The sequence below is a fragment of the Mesoplodon mirus genome (assembly GCF_964341445.2).
Source record: "Mesoplodon mirus genome assembly, chromosome: X".
In the NCBI taxonomy this organism is placed as follows: Eukaryota; Metazoa; Chordata; class Mammalia; order Artiodactyla; family Ziphiidae; genus Mesoplodon; species Mesoplodon mirus.
In genome coordinates, this window is record NC_138981.1 from 106,404,346 (window position 1) to 106,416,585 (window position 12,240).

A 12,240-nucleotide genomic window follows, 5' to 3' on the forward strand; every position below is an offset into this window, starting at 1 on the left:
AAATATACCATAACTCTTTTTTAAAGTTGCAGAAAAAATTAAAAAAACCAGTGAACACAGAGTTTCTCTCCTATCCTAAGACACAGGCGTGATAAGGATATAATTTAAGGATTGAAAATAATCATTATATTGCATTAGGAATGTTTTAGAAGCGATATCGGGTGAATTCTCCACGATTTACATGGGTCTTGCATTATTTCTCATTTGGAAAATTTGTCTTGTTATTAAATACATTTTTCCCTTCTAATTGAAATCTAATTTAATATTAAAAGAACAGCTTAACCACAAATTAAAAAAAAAAGAAACAAACAGCTCTTATTAACTAAACATTGTATAAATTTGTAACAGCAAGGGAAACACTAATAGGTCACTTCTTCCCGTCCTAGGAAAAGCGGCGCTTCGGAGGACAAGCCGTCCCCGAGTTGATCCTTCCCCCCCCGCCCCCCCCCCGTCCGTCCCCCCCCCCCGTAGAGAGCTTTCGGCGGTCAAAGGTCCGGGACGCTAGATTCGAAACAAACAAAAAAATAAATAAAAAGGATAAAGACTTAGAGTTTGGGGTCGAAGGAGCGTTAGGGTATCCTTTCGCATTTCAAACATCTTGAGGGAGGGGTGAGGAGGCAGGATAAGAAGGAACCCAAATTCTTAACTAAGTCGCGAGGCCGCCTCCACCCACGCTTCCAGGAAGACTGTGGATAAGCGGGGGAGGCGGGGAACACCGCGTAGGTGCTCCTCGACTCCTTCTGCCCGATTTTCGATTTCCCTCCACTTCGCTCCGTCCTGTTCCTCCTCTCCGCCCCAAGAGTGGAGAATAAATTGGTCCAGCGCCCGGCCTAGCCTAGTAGCCCAGTTCCCTAAGTCTCCTAGACCCTGGAGAGAGACAGACCACGTTTTCTGGGAGACGGGACTAGTGTCATAAAGGAAAAGAAAAATTTTTTTTTCTCCAGTGCCAGGTCTTCCCGGTAGAGAATCAGCTCGCTTTCTCTCCACACCCGAAGCAAAAAACAAGCAAAACAAAACAAAACAAAACAACTCAAAAAGCAACCCCCCTAAATCACTTAGGATCAGGTGCCGGAGTTACGAGAGTTGAGTTCTTTCGGTGGGAAGGAGTAGGCAGCGCGGTGAAGCGAGGGTCCGGGATCTAGGGCCGGAGCCCTCTCGCTGGGGCCTGTCACAGAAGTGGACGTCGGAGGGTGATGCCCGACTAGGCTGCCACCTCGGGCTGCGCGGGGGGCGGAGAGGCCCGGAGCACGAGTCCCCAGCGAGCCCAGTTTCCGATTTCCCACAGCACGGGGGCTCCTCCGGACATTCCTACCGCCCTCCCCTCGACCCCCCCCCATAAAGAAAGAGGAAACGCGGCGCGACCGGCTGCGCGGCGGAAGCGCTGCTAAACGGATGAGTAAGTCAGGCGCGGGCACGCCACCTTGTTTACCCCACTCGGCGGCGCGCCCCTGCGGGCGCCTCGCTGGGAGGCGGCGTCGGAGACGCTGAACCCGGGAGGCAGTCGGCCCTGATTGGCTGGAGATTGGGAGGAGGACGCTGGGTGGGAGGGCAGGGGGCCAGGCGTTGCAGTGGCGACTCTTTGCCGCTAGATGACGCTCCCTCCCAACGGGAGCCGGGCGCGGGTTCGCGGCCGACAGATGGCGCCTGCGCGTTCCATTCGCCTCCAAGTCGCCGAAGAGCGAACACCCCAAACAATCCCGAAGCGCCACCAAAAAAAAAAAAAAAAAAAAAAAAAAAAAAAAAAAAAAAAGAGAGAGAGAGAGAGAGAGAGAGAGAGAGAGAGAGAGAGAGAGGAAAAAAAACCCCGCCGGATCCGACCGCCACTTTCAAAACCCCCCACCGCTCTAGAACCGCGGGAGCTTCCGTCCCTGAGTAGAATTCGAGGGTGTAAAGAAGAGGAAGGGAAAAATATCTTGTACCAGCCCAGGGGTGAAGAAGCCCCCGGCCTGAGAAAGAAGGAAGGAGGAGTGGGGGAGGCGAACAGTCTCGTTGCTGCCTCTGTATACGCTGAGGGGGGAGGTAAGTTATAAAATGGCGGAGGCGAAGCTTCTAGAAGTTTGGAGGGGCACCCGGAGGGCGCGGGGCCCACCGTGAGGCGCGTGTGGTTGAAACAGGGCGCGAGAGAGGAGTTGGGAGGGAAAGAGACTGGGCATTCTTGCCGTTTAATTTCCTCTCTTCTTCCTTTGCCTCCAGCGGGGCCCGCCGTGGTGCGGGCGGTCAAGTGAAGGCGGGGAGAAGCCTCCTCGTCCCCGCGTAACCCCCAGCCCTTCTTTCTCCCCTCTTCCCCCAAGTGGCTCCCTCAGCACTACCAAGGAACTTCCAGCCCCCCTTCCTCCCTACCTCCTACTCCTAGAGTGGCTTTCTACCGCAGGACTCTTCGACTACCCTCGCTGAAGGTTTTCTCTTCCTTCCCTCGCCCCACTCTCCCTCGGGGCCTCTACGGAGACCCCCCCCCCATGGGTGGCCCAAAATGGAGAACGCGGAGCAGCGCAAGATGGAGGCTCTGCTTCTCGGTGTAGTGTTAGATTTAGGTGCCTTTTCTCCGGCAGGCTCTTAAGCCTGGGAGAGCCCGAACTGGAGGTGGGGTGGGGTGCGAGCCGTAGTGGGGAAGGCCGGGCGGCCGCGGTTGGGGTGGGGGAGAGCGCGGCATCGCGGCGAGGGGAAGGAAGAGAGCAAAATGGTGGTGCTGGGAACCTAGGGGGGAGGGGAGGCGAGGAGGCTCGCTTGTGTATATTTGGGCCTCGGACCGAGGGAGGCGAGGGAAAATCTACTCTGATCACACCCCTCCCTCGTGCCCCCTCCCTTCTCCCTTCCCCTCCTTCCTTTCCTCCCTCCCTCCTCTCCCTCCCTCTCTTCCTCCCTTCCTAGAGAGGGAACAACATTCATGTGACGGGCCCCTCTGCTTCTCCCCCGCCCCATCATCTCCAGCGCGTGGTGGGGGAACTGCCGGGGAAAGCGATTGGCATCGATCTCTCCATCCCTTCCGAGGCCCGACTTCGGTCAGTTTTCTTCGGGCAACAATTTTCTGAATAGGTTGGGGTCTGGCGGTGTTGGCCCCCGCGTGCAGACCTTGCCCCGAAGGGGGCCCTGCCTGCCTGGCATGGGAGGAGGGGGGAAGGGCGGGAGTGGAAGGCTGTTTGTTGGGGGGTTTTGGCGCCACTTTTGTTTTAGTTTTAGTGCTGCTTTTCGTTCCCACCCCCACCCGCACTGTCTTTCTCAAGGCACGAACTGAGCTGATCCTTGCCCCAGGTAGGCAGCTTCTGCTTTTTCCCTCCACACTTTTATTCTTGCTTGGGGTCGACTTTCTTTTTTCTTCTCTCACGTACCCGGTGATCTGTGGACGGCGATTTTAGGACGGAACGGGTCGGATGGGCCATGGGAGAGAGAAGGTGTGGGAAACAGCATCAAGTAGTTCCGCAAAACTTTGAGCCCCGTTCTCATTTTCTTCTGGCCTACATTCGTAAACGTATTGTTGATTTCTGCCCTTTTTTTCCCCCGTCGCGAGAATGTCTTGTTTTGCCTTTAGTTTTTTTTAATAAACCGCTGTACTTTCGACATTTAGTTTCCGCTCCCCCTTGGTGTATATGCCATTTTATTTTTAATCATGAACTGTAATGGGTTTTATCGTGTGATTTTTCGTGCTGCAGTGTTCAGCTGTAATTTTTAATATTGCATTAGTAGTTTCATCTGGTTTGTGAGACTTTCTCTTCCGTGGCCTAGAAATGTTTTATATGTTGTTGCCTACCGCCCCCCCTCCTCCTTTCTCTTGGATGTAGTTAATTGAGGGTCATGGTATTTGATTAAATGGTTATTTACAGTTTACGTGATATATCTATTCAAAACTTTTGATGTGTAGGATTAGATTTAAGTAAACGAAGAGCTCGTGTTGGTTTGAAATGGTTCCTTAAAATGCGCGGGCCGCCCTCCCCCCCCCCCGTAGAGCCCCATCTTCCCCTCACACTGGAGTGTAAATTCCATACCCCTTTTCTCCCACGGACCGCCGTATTTCACGGCAGCCACACCCTGTATTTGTCTCTGTGGATTGGGCTCATTATCAGCTTAATTTAGTGACTCTTAAACCACCATGATGGGACTTGCTTAAGCACGAAGCTTCTTTTCCTGTTTAGTCCTAGTGGTTAGTGTCGAAAGAGGAATAATCGAGGTTCCTTGATGAAACCTGGTGCGGTCCAACCTCTGCCTTTTTTCTGTTGTCTTTTTTCCTACTCCGGGCTGTTGGCGGTGTCAGCACCGCTGCTGGGGGCGGGGGTGGAGGGGAGAAAGAGTCGGGTTACCGAAGTGCGTCATTCCTGGCTCTAGCAGGGCCTGCTCGGGAGCTGCTGGTGTTTGTTACTGTCCTCGCAGCACTTTCCTGCCAACCTTCTCTCTCTGCGTATTGGTTAGGAGCAAAAGCAGGAGGCGGTCTCCTAATTCTATCTGTAGCCTAGCCCGTTGCGTTTAAGGGTATATGTGAACTTATTAAAAAAAAAATCGGCCTGGAAAGTGGATACATTTCTCTTTAATGACATACAATTCAGGTAGTTTAGACTTGATTTCATGTATTTTCCAGTGAACGGTGGGGTAATTTTGAACATTTTAAACCACTTACGGTAAAATGCCTGTTTTTTTTTCCTACACTGATATCAATCTATAATTAGGAATCAGAAGGACCAGTTAAGGCATAAGTGTTCAGCGGTCTTTCAAGTGCTTGAACTGTAATTTTATGACACGTTATGTTAAATAGTCTTTTTTTTTTTTAGTTTTGAGCCAAGGTGCTACGTGAATGCAAGCTAATTGTAAATGTTTAAGTTCGTTTTCATCACATTCTTATTTACCCTTTTAGATGTAATTTTAAATATGTCCTTGGGATCTTATTGGCTTTATCAGATTCTTAAAGCTGGGTATTTCCCTTTTTTAAAAAAAATCCGAATTCTTAAAAAAATTTACCACCTAACAAGGGGTTGTATAGGGTGGCTGTACAGTTACATTGTTAGATTCTTGACTTCTTGCTAGTCTTTGATGCTTTTTTATCTTTGGATTTTTCTCTGTACATACTGAGCACAGTGTCTTCCTTTTAATTCTTTTCTGAAGATAATTGGGGGAGAGGTGGGAGGTAGAGATGAAACAAAAGTGGCCTTGAGTTGATTGTAGCTGGGTGATGAGTACAGGAGAGCTCATTGTACTATTCTCTCTACTTTAGCTTGTACTTGAATGTTTCCATAATTAAACAGAAAAAAATTGGAAGAAAAAAATTCAGATTGTCTTGCAATTTTGGTGTAATGACTTAAGTTTATATTTACATATTATTTGCCTGAGAAACTTGGCCTTGTGTATAAGTAATTACACAATGTCTGACTTACAAACTCAAAAAATATTTAAATTGAACCAGTATAGAATAAGCAAGATAAATGGTTATAAATTGGTTGAACTTTAAATGTTTGTAACTTAGTCTGAATGTGCTCTACTTTTAGTTTCTTTTTTAATCCTTTGAAAATAGGAAAATTCCATTAGCAAATTTTGTAAATTCTGCTTGGTGTCTATTTCATTAAGTTGGAGTTCCAGTGAGTCAGTATGAAAGGGATTTACTATTAATAGGAGGGGCTTTGGCAGTTGGAATAAATGACAGTGGAAGGGATTCGGGTGCCCTAGGGAGCATTCCTGGTAAGAAGATCGAGGTAGGAGTTGAATTCAGTTTCAGTATTTGGTGTTTAATGAATGGGTAGAGAAGAGGATTGGAAAAGAAATCTACTTCTTACCTGTTCTTTCCCACTGTGAAATAACTATAGCATCCTAAGGTATCAGAGACGGGCAGTGGGGGTGCGGTGGTTTTTAAAAAAATTGATCTGAAAATGAATGTTTACATACAAAATGAGTTAAAGCTCCCCTCCCCCCACTTTTAACCATCTGATGCTATAAATAGTTAAAGGTTGATATGTAAAATATTTTAATGTTTTATATTAAGAACATCTGACCATTACCCATCAACAGTAAAGTAAAAATGCGTTGCCATTAAAACCTTCAGTCTCCTTAATTAGTGTATTTGTAAATTGCTCCTACAAAGAATTTGTAGATCATTTGAAGTTAAGTGCCTTATTTTCTGCAATTTTGTGTTGTTCAGTGGCAGGTTTTTTCACCCTATAAGATGTATTTTTGAACATACGTCAGAGTTTTAAAGGGAACTGAAAATAATGGATATTTAACTTCTGTATTTGGCGGAGTGTGATCCCTAATCATTATTAAAGCAAAAATTCCACCCTAGGCTGGGGACAGACATTTCATAATTGTTAATATTAGTCTGTTTGTATATTTCACATTCATCATTTTAGCTTCAGAAGGATATTAAGAGAAGATAGATTATGTATTTTGAACTCATATGCGAATAATCCTAAATGTTGAGGGTTGTGACTTCAGGTTTATTTTATTGTGAGGCAAAAGCTAAACTACTAAAGCAACAAATTATTTGTTTGGTAACTTTGAAGTCTAGTTAGGTTTTTTTTTAAAGCCCAAGTACTCAAGATTTTAATGAAATTAAATTATTACTTTTTCATTGTTTTCTTTTTGAACCTTAATGACGTCGGTGGTCTCCTTAGAACCTATGAATTAAAATGGGTGGGTTGGGGTGGGGGACAGGCTCAAGCTCAAACCATCCTTTGGGAATATAGGGTTAGATGTGAATATACACCTTGGACAGTTTAGTAATGCTTAATACTCTGCATGTTTAACTGATGCCACCCACAGTCATGTGTGGGAAGGGAGTAAACAGTGAATAGCTTATTCTTCTTTGGGTTCTTTATAATAGATGGAAGACTTCAGTTTTTGATGCTGCAAGTTAACTTTCGAGCTTAAAATTTACATTAGATGGATGCAATGATCTATTACATCTCAGTGGGATAAGGTTCATATCTTTAATGTGACTTTTTTGTCTCACATGTTAAAAAAACACTGGTCTTGTGTTAGTACTTTGGCATCGCTATTAGATTATTCGAAGACTTGAACACAACAGTTTACTGTGTAGTGGAGCACTATCCTATACCTATTTTGGGAGTTGGGGAGCATAGCAAAGGCAAGGGATAGTCCCAGTTATCTACGGGTGTCAGTATATATTGAAACACCGCTAATTATCAGAGAGTAAAGAAGAAACTTTAAAGATACAGATTATTTTAAAAGTTCTTTACATGTATTTTATTTGTGTAATTTCTACATTTGATACATATTTAGGACTTTTAATTTGTGGTTCAGTACTGCTCCTGTATAATAATTTTCTAATATCTCCTGCTATCATGAGTGGTGGTTATTGCGTGTTCTCTTTGCCAAAGGTACGTGAGAAAACAAAATTGTCAGCTTGATATTTTTCAGTCTCCTGAGTTGCCTGCTTTGCATTTAATTTAACCAAATTTTATATTTTGTCAGTGTGAGTGGTGTTGCTTGGTGGAGTCTTAATTTTTGTATATGTGCATTTAAAAAAAAAACTACATCTCTTTAGCAGCTATGGTAATCTGCTACCTGAACTGTATTTTTTTTTCTGAACTGTATTTTTAATGTATGCTTGCTATAGTTCTATCTTTGCTACTAGCCAGAAGAAAACAAATCTTTACATATGGTTGGTCTAGTCTAAGATTATTGAAATTGTTTTAAGCCCCACCCCCTCCCCCAAATGAGGGGAGGGTGAATAATGTTGATGGTCTCTTCTTTTTTATTTTAATTGGAAAATACACGACTAGGCTTGATGAGACAAACTAGAGCGATTTCTGTAAACTCTGGATAATCTAATGTACACCTCAAAGGTAAAATTCCTTTATAAAAATACATTGTTCAATCTTTGCGACTGGCTCCCTACTGTATCCCTTTAAATTCTTCAGGAACACTGGTAAATATAAACAGCTTGTGATCGCAAAAAATATATATATATATATAGTTCAAATTCTGTTGAATGTTGTTAGAGGGGGAAAAAGCAGGTCCTATTTACACTTTTGCATGAATAACATTTGTTGTAATGGGATTTGACCTATAACTTGTTGAATCCTGAGATATTCTAAGAAACTCTTAATTTAGTTGCCATTTGAGTGACTTAAATGCCAATAACTGTACTGTGTGTTTTAACATGTATTGTTTAAACTTCTCTGCTACCTTGCAAGATAGATGGTTGTCATTTTACAGATGGGGAAATTGAGGCTCTCAGAATAAATGACTTGTCACATGATAATAATTGACAGTCTGAATTCACACCCATATTAGTCTGGCCTCAAAACCTTTGTACTTTTTTGTTAAACTTAGTAATTTCTCTTAACTGTGTTAGGTCTTGGGATATCTATCACTGAAAGCATGTATCTTTTCAGTGTTACAAAAGGATTTTTTTAATGTATAGTACAAGGTTAATGTAGATTTTTAATGTAGGGTTAGATGAGTTGCTGCCTGATGAACGGTCTCAATTGTGTTTTATACTAATAGTTGAAATAGTTGAAACAAATCTGAGCTTTAGTTTTGTTTGAGTATGCTCATTATACAAAAGTTTGTGGAATAATATATATATATTTTTGTTTTAGATGGGATAATATGTTGTATTCTTGATTTTTGGTAGGTCATACTATGGTAGATAGAGTGGTTTCACTGATATTTTTTTTCTTTTGTCATTTAAGCTCTATATAGAATGGAGCTAAATGTGTCTGAGAATAGTTCCCCAATCATTCAGCATGTATATCGAGTGATTTGAAAAGAGAATTTAGGTGACTCTTATAATTCATTGCTCTGATTGGTTCTGTAGGGGGATTTTTTTGTTATTTAATGGTACCTTAAAAATATTTTCTTCTAAGTGTTAGTACCTTCTCTGTTTCTACTTTCTATTCTAGTTCATCTTTTCACTTAATTAAAATTTCTTGTTCTTATTTTTTATCAGGTAATAGTTAATATTGCTGCCCTGGATTATTTGGTTCATTAATGATCAGAATCTTGGTCTCAGCTTTCTTTGCTTTTCCTCTTTCTCCTTCCTGCTTTTCATAAACTATAACTAGAACTTTTCTAATCTGAAGGAATGCTAGATATCATGTAGCTGGCCTAAGATAAATTAGTGGAGATGGGGTAAAACCAAAAATATTAGTGCTTTTCACAGCCATGAGTCAAATTTATATATTTTATGTTAATCATTTCCTTAAGCTTCATTCTGTAGGAACTATTTTTTCCAGGTGATACTGTCTTCTACCCAGACTCAATATTGAGTCTTTTCATCCATATTTTCCCCTTTGTAGTCCAAGAATACCACTGGTGTTCTACCACAGAATTATGCCCCAAGGCATCCATTGTATATAATAAATTAGTTTCTCTCCAGTGCATCTAGAAAGATACTAGCTATGTACTGTTCTTGGGGGAATTCAGGAAATTGTCACTCATATCATTTTCTGAGTTCTGTGGTTAATAACATGAGGAACCCTGGTTGAGAAAGGTTGCTAGAATATTAAGGGACTTGGTTTGGTGCCAAACAAGGTTTTACTTTTCATGGTTTCTTTCCTGTCAGTAACCCTAATATAGCCTCTACTTAAAACTTAGGTTTGATAAAAAGTGAATGCAGTTGCTGATACTGCCATTTCTGTGGGATAAATTGGTCAGTGTTGATTTCAAGCAGTTAGTGCTACTTAGTTGCTTTAAAGAATTGAATGTGCGAAGTTAAATGCATAATTTCATTTGTAAAAAAGAATATTGTAGGAGCTCTGTTCATCATATTATTCAAAGCCTTTTAAAAGAAGTCTTTGACAGTGGCTAACATTAGCAATAGGTAACACTAACTGTACTCTTACTGTGTGCCGGACACTATTACAAATGCTTTATGTGTATTAGCTCACTTAGTCTTCATAACCCTCTGAAGTAGGATGACCATATGATTTTTTGTTCAAACCAGGATACTGTTGAGTGAAAGGGGGCACTAACTGGATGGCATGCTAGGATAATAGTATAAACTAGGACTGTCCCAGAGTAACTAGGATGTATGATGACCCTAATTAGCAACCACCCCCCTTTTTTAGAAGAGAAAACCAAAGCTTAGGAGGCCAAGTAACTTGCTCAGTTAGTAAGTGGTAGGAAGAGATTCGAAACCCCTATGGAGATTTCTTTGGGCATGAACGTGATTTAAATTACTTTACACTGCCATATTCTTAGAGTTTGTTTGTTTTTACTCTTTTGGAGGAGTTTTTATTGGTATGGGGTCGACAGTAAAAGACAAGATACAGTGTTTTTAAAAACCCAGTAGAATTTCCAGTTGGCTTTTTTCAAGTGACTCTTTAAGACTTAAGTGATGATGTCTTAATGTTGAAAACCAACTTCTCTGAGTGAGGTCCTCCTAAATAAAAACAGAAAACTCCATGATAACTACTTTTACTGTTTACATCTGTATTTGTTTTCCTTACATTGTTTAGACTCCCTTTACGGGTTTCTTAGGAGGAAATGTGAATTGTATGATATTTCTTGGGGGCTCTTAGATGGAAAATTTCTTCTGAGAAGAAAGCTGAAAGAGACACAGTTTTGTGACTAAGGAGAAGTAGTATTAGAAAAGAAAGAAAAAGGTCTAGTTTAGAGACTTATTCGAAGTTAAACTGATTCTGTACCATAATTTGAAAATTAAGTCTTTTGGAGATTGATGTGTCATTTCGTAAAATTAATAGTTGTCTTTTATTTTTGGTGACTTTTGCAACTGCTTTGTATTCCCAGCCTGTTTGTTTGTGGTACACCCCCCCCCCAAATGATTCAAACATTTGGTGAAATGATTTCAGCATAATCACAGATTTTACTATTTTGTAAAATAAGATTTTTTCCCTCTTTTTTCTTTTAGTGAGGGTGAGTAGTAGCTGATCTTAAGAGGACTTCATACTTAGCTATTTTAATATTTCATTGAGGAATTTTTTTTTTCCGCTAGCTAGTTCACTTTTGTAAGTTTTGTTGGCATCACTATCTTATAAACAACTGAGAGGCTATTAAGTAGGTCTATTCAATTCTTAAAGTCATTTATTTAGTTCATTAAAGCCATCGTGAACTTGGAAGGCAGGGACTGCATATCTGACCAGAGGAAGGAATTTGTGGGCCGCATAATGACTGGTAAACAAAAGGTTATTTTGTGGATTTGATTTATTACAGAAATTAATACAGTTGGTTTTTTAAAAAAGCTATTGCTGGGTTTTAATATGGGGCCCATGGGTAGGGTGGAGGTGTGAGAACCCTGTGAAATTAATGTACAAAATGTATAACTGCATGTATTCAAGTTCTCAAAAGAGTTCATTTGTTGTTTTTTCAGCTGATACTTAAAGTGCCTTCAGGGATGGGATATACAGTGGTAAACTACATAGTCTCTGCCCTCAGTCAATGTTGTCAGTTTGAGTTTTATCACCCCAAAAGGGTTAAAACTAACCCATTTTGGAAACATTATGTATTGGGATTACTGTATATTAAAGAATACTAAGCTAAAACCAATAGCCATCAATGCAGTTTTAAAAAAATTTTTTTTAAAATTTATTATTTATTTTGCGGTACGCGGGCCTCTCACTGTTGTGGCCTCTCCCGTTGCGGAGCACAGGCTCCGGACGCGCAGGCTCAGCGGCCATGGCTCACGGGCCCAGCCACTGCGCGGCATGCGGGATCTTCCCGGACCGGGGCACGAACCCGTGTCCCCTGCATCGGCAGGTGGACTCTCAACCACTGAGCCACCAGGGAAGCCCAATGCAGTTTTGATATTGTCCTTAATTTAAGATTAGTGACAAGTATTTAAAAATAAGGACTACTCTGAAAAGCTTTGGGGGAAAATAACAATTAAGGACTGTTGATGTAGTATTGCAATGCTTCAGTTCAGTCTTCGGTGGTTGTTAATAAACTAAGTTTAAGGAGCCCATGATCATTCCCTGTAACCAGTTACTGTTGTCCAAAGGTTGAGACCTTCTAAGTGATATTGTGCTTCTGTGTAAAAGAAAAGGAGGCAATCAACAATCACTCTGTTATATGGGACTCCTGTGTGTCTTTCTCTACCTCAAGTTGTAAATGCTTGCGTTTAAATAGGAACTTAAATTTATCCATGCTTGTGTTTTGCTTTTTGACTTTGGATTCTTTGTCGGAGTGTTAGCTTGAAATGTCTTTGTAGCAGTATATGATATTCATTAAATTCATTCTCTACATATGTATGATGATGTAGGTTTGGTATATTTAAAGTAGTATTTCCATTTCAGGATTGGGATGTATGATACCCTCTTTTCTTGGGTTTCTAATATTTTT

At 41.5% G+C, this 12,240-nt stretch overlaps 1 protein-coding gene across 5 annotated transcripts in view; it reads left to right on the forward strand.

The window, feature by feature from the left end:
- Nucleotides 1-1,742: 1,742 nt before the first annotated feature.
- STAG2 (STAG2 cohesin complex component) overlaps nucleotides 1,743-12,240 on the forward strand; it is a 120,992-nt gene continuing 110,494 nt past the window's right edge. For 2 of the 5 annotated variants that reach the window (XM_082609121.1, XM_082609119.1), the window contains exon 1: nucleotides 1,743-2,019. The gene's annotated coding sequence lies outside the window, so the exon portion shown is untranslated. Of the gene's footprint in view, nucleotides 2,020-2,909; nucleotides 3,000-3,226; nucleotides 3,250-12,240 lie in introns of those variants that run through there. The other 3 variants (XM_082609123.1, XM_082609120.1, XM_082609122.1) reach the window with 3 other exon arrangements.